The following is a 4,505-nucleotide window of genomic DNA, read 5'->3' as shown; positions in this document are numbered from 1 at the left end:
ACATTCATACAGCCAACAGACACATAAAAAAATGCTCATCATCACTGGCCATCAGAGAAATGCAAATCAAAACCACAATGAGATACCATCTCACATCAGTTAGAATGGCAATCATTTAAAAAATCAGGAAGCAACAGGTGCTGGAGAGGATGTGGAGAAACAAGAACACATTTACACTGTTGGTGGGACTGTAAACTAGTTCAACCATTATGGAAAACAGTGTGACGATTCCTCAAGGATCTAGAACTAGAAATACCTTTTGACCCAGCCACCCCATTACCGGGTATATACCCAAAGGTTTATAAATCATGCTGCTATAAAGACACATGCACACGGATGTTTATTGCAGCACTATTCACAACAGCAAAGACTTGGAATCAACCCAAATGTCCATCAGTGACAGACTGGACTAAGAAAATGTGGCACATATACACCATGGAATACTATGCAGCCATAAAAAAGGATGAGTTCATGTCCTTTGTAGGGACATGGATGCAGCTGGAAACCATCATTCTCAGCAAACTATTGCAAGAATAGATAAACCAAACACCGCATGTTCTCACTCATAGGTGGGAATTGAACAATGAGATCACTTGGACACAGGAAGGGGAACATCACACACCAGGGCCTATTGTGGGGATGGGGGAGGGGGGCGGAATAGCATTAGGAGATATACCCAATGTAAATGATGAGTTAATGGGGGCAGCACACCAACATGGCACATGTATACATATGTAACAAACCTGCACGTTGTGCACATGTACCCTAGAACTTAAAGTATAATAAAAAATAAAAAATAAAAAAATATTAATAGCATACACACATGCATGCAATCCAAGTAACAAACAATAACATCTGACACTTGATCCTTATAGTGACTCTGGTAAGTGAGGATAGAATTTGTTCATTATCATCAATTTACAGAAGAGGAAACCAGCTCAGAGAAGCCATCTGTCTTGCCCAAGGTCACACAGGTAACAAAATGTAATGCTGGGGCAATGACTTTCTCTAGGTCCCTTTTGAATTTTCTGCATATTACTGTACAAATTAGTTTTTGAATTTTCTGCTCAAATTTGGCACATCAGCAACACTAAAGAGCTACCTTCTTTGTTATATTTGAGATGTTTAGCAAGGAGTACAGTTTGACCCTGCATTTTCAACAACAGCCCCATGGCCCAGCACTCATCTCTCCCAGAAGATAAATACAGGGAAATTATGAGGGGTGAACTTCGGGGCTCACAAACAAAATTAACCTTCATGATGCTTTTAATTATTAATAATTTATTCTCTACATTCTTTCAAAAACAATCTGAGACAGTTCTTAGCTCTGACAATAATTCAGTCAAAAGGGTTGTATTTACTTGTGTGTTTTTAAAATTTATTAATATAGATGCAAAGAAAAAGATTTGGAAGGATATATCCCAAGTTTCGCTTTAATTATTTCTGAGTATAGATTTATTGATATCATTATTATAATTATTAGAGATAAGTCTTGCTCTGTCACCCAGGCTGTAGAGCAGTCGCATGATCTCAGTTCACCACAACCTCCGCCTCCCGAGTTCAAGAGATTCTCCTGCCTCAGCCTCCTGAGTATCTCACTGAGCTGGGACTACAGGCGCACGCCACCACGCCCAGCTAAGTTTTGTATTTTTAGTAGAGATGGGGTTTCACCATATTGGCCAGGCTGGTCTCGAACTGCTGACCTCATGAACCACCTGCCTCAGCCTCCCAAAGTGCTGGGATTACAGACATTATCCACCGCACCTGGCCTGGTTTATTATTAATGTTAATCTGGATCTTATTTTTTCTCCTGCAATGAATATGTTTAGTTTTGGTAACCAGAAAAACAATAAAGGATATTTTTATTTTAAAAACATTTTTCATTCTGAAAAGTGGGAAAAAGTAGATGTCTCTCCAGGGACTAGAGAAGCTCTATTACTGTGAACCAAAGAGTGGAAAATTCAAACAGTAGTCTAAGCCCTCTAGAACCTTGGTCCTACTTCACCATCTGGGTACTTGAAGCCCCTAGGAATATACAACAATCTGCCAGGATACCAGTTTTATTCAGATATTTTGAAGAAAAAACTTTATATTTTTAAATCAAAGTCAATATATTATGAAATCAAATGAAAAAATTGCATAAGTGCAGGAGCACGCGTTGGTCTTCTCTTCCATTGCAGGATCTTCTATGGAAAAGTTTGGTAAGCCCTAAGACAAACATTATAATCTTATACCCCTCAACTTTTGAGAGAGAGACAAACCTCATTAATACCAAGTAAGTTCTCCTCTTAATTAAAAAAAAAAAAAGCCACATTTTTCTTCATCTACTTTATGTTTAAAAATTCTTTGTAGAACAGGTGACAAGCAAACATATTACCAGGGAGCTCTGGAAGCCTACACGGGCACAGTTCACCCTACCTCCCCAAAGAGGAGAAACACCTAGATTAGCATCTGGGTTTTGAAGATGGTGGAACCTGGGCTTCCCCTAGGCTGCCTCACATTTCTATAAGGCAGCAGACCACTCTGCACAAGGTGCTAATTCATCCATTCCACAAGTGTTTATTGAGCAAAACCTGAAAAAGTCCGCTTAGGGGACAGTGGAATCATTCACCAACCAACGGTTAGGGCTAACGGGTCAGATGTGGACAATCAATCTTTCATTAGACCCCAAACCACCTCTAGGATAAAGCAAACAGGGCCCTGCCCCACCCACGCACTAGCAGCTGGGCAGGATTAGGGTAGGCCTTCTAGAACAGGACTGCTGCTGAGAGGCTAAGGCAGTCAGGGATTACCTCCAGAATAACGGAAACTCCTGCACCATACATGACATAATAGCTCTAAGATGTTTTGCATAGTGCCTGACACCTGGTGAGAACTCAATAATGTTAGACATTTTTGCTGTCCTTATTCCAGCTTGCTCTTACTTAAGGAGCACAAAGAAAGTGTAAAATACACAGGTTTTAGAATTAGATTGGATTTGAATCCCAGCTATGCTACTTCCTAGCTAAGTGACTCAAGGAAGCAATCTTTCTGAGCCTGTTTCTCACCTATAAAATACAGTATAGTATATCACCCCTCGTGTAACTTTGTGAGAATTAAGGATATATCACATACAAAGAAGTGTCTGAGCCATAGTAGGTGCCCAGTAAACAACAGTCAACATTGCCCTGCTGCCGTCCCCACACCTTCTCTTCTCCTTCCTAGCTGCTCTTGATGGGTTCTGCAATCTGATTTCACCTGGATACCACACTAAGGGTGAGAATAGGCAGAACTTCAGGGGTGGAGGAAAGAGAGGGCAGGGAAATGCTGGAGACCTTCTATAGAAATCCAGCCAAGTCTTCAGCTCCTTTCAATCATCCTACCCTATCTGGTTGCTTCATCCAGCAGACAGCAGGGGTCACCATCCTGGTGGGGAATGGCTGCCAACAGGGGGACGGGAAGCTGGATCGCAGTTTGCATCCACCCCGCCTTAAAGGGTCTGTCTGTCTGAAGCCCCACCGGGCTTCATCTGCACATCCCTGCGGGGCTGTGTGGCTCAGCGGGCTGACAGTGTGACTCACAGCCTGTTCTTATCTAGGCTTCTATCTCAACCCTGAGCCCAAAGCCCTGGAGGCTGCTGGTCACAAACCAGCACTAACTGAAAAGAAGAACTTTTCATTAAGGCAGGAAATGGAGCCCCTCAAGGTCAGAAGGGATTTATAAAGAGAGGAGGAAGGAAAGGGAAGAGGCGGCAGGATGGGTGCAGAGAAAGAGAGACCCATTTCCTATATGGTGGTGGAGCCCTGTGTCTTAGACGCTAAAAACAGTCGTTTTTCCACTTTGAAGGATGATAAAGCCCACTCGTGTAGTTTATAGCTCGCCGTGGGACGAGGTGTGGGTATGGAAGAGAATTTCAAAACGAGTCTTATTTTCAGAGGAGAAATCATCATCCCCTGACCGGCCCCTCCCAACACCCGACCTGTAAACAGGTCCTGACGCTCCTACCTTTCCGCACCTGGGGGCAGTTACTCTGCAGCCAGGTCTCTCCAGCACCCAGCCCCAAGCCCAGGTCAGTCCCTGAAAGCCCCAGAAAACCCGACAGCTCAGCAGAACCCTCGCCTACCCCGGCATCCCAGCTTCCTGGCCGCCTGAGCAGCGGAGGTGGCTCTAGAGTAGGTGGGAAACTGAGGAAAGGAGCTTTCCCGGTGCCAAAACGCAGTTCCCATTAAGGAACATCATTCTACACCACCTCCCTCACTTAACAGAGGAGGAAGCAGAGACCAAGAGAGGGAAACAAAGTTGCCCGAGGTAACACAGCGAGTGGGCAAAGTAGAGACTGGAACCCGAGTGCGCACCTCGGAGTCGCTGCCGGGCAGGGAGCGCGCCTCGCCGTCTCTCTCGTCTTCTGGCCACCAGCCCTCGGCCTGGCGGTGCAAACTACGCAGCCCCCGGCGCGGCGCGTTACCTTCCCCCACGCTGGGCGCTGCGAGCCTTCACTCTCCCGACGGGCGCTGGCGGCTTTGCCC

The 4,505-nt window shown here is 44.9% G+C and overlaps 1 protein-coding gene across 3 annotated transcripts in view; it reads right to left on the bottom strand.

Annotated features, from left to right (window-relative positions):
• Nucleotides 1–4,498, bottom strand: part of SYTL2 (synaptotagmin-like 2) — a 120,926-nt gene extending 116,428 nt beyond the window's left edge. For 2 of the 3 annotated variants that reach the window (XM_011938505.1, XM_011938504.1), the window contains exon 1: nt 4,335–4,498. The gene's annotated coding sequence lies outside the window, so the exon portion shown is untranslated. The remainder of the gene's footprint in view (nt 1–4,334) is intronic. The other variant, XM_011938507.1, reaches the window with a different exon arrangement.
• Between the last annotated feature and the right edge of the window lie 7 nt (nt 4,499–4,505).

The sequence above is a fragment of the Colobus angolensis genome, unplaced genomic scaffold (assembly GCF_000951035.1).
Source record: "Colobus angolensis palliatus isolate OR3802 unplaced genomic scaffold, Cang.pa_1.0 Scaffold174, whole genome shotgun sequence".
NCBI classification, from domain to species: Eukaryota; Metazoa; Chordata; class Mammalia; order Primates; family Cercopithecidae; genus Colobus; species Colobus angolensis.
Note: the sequence above shows the minus strand (reverse complement) of the source record. Positions and strands in the feature narration are given on the sequence as shown.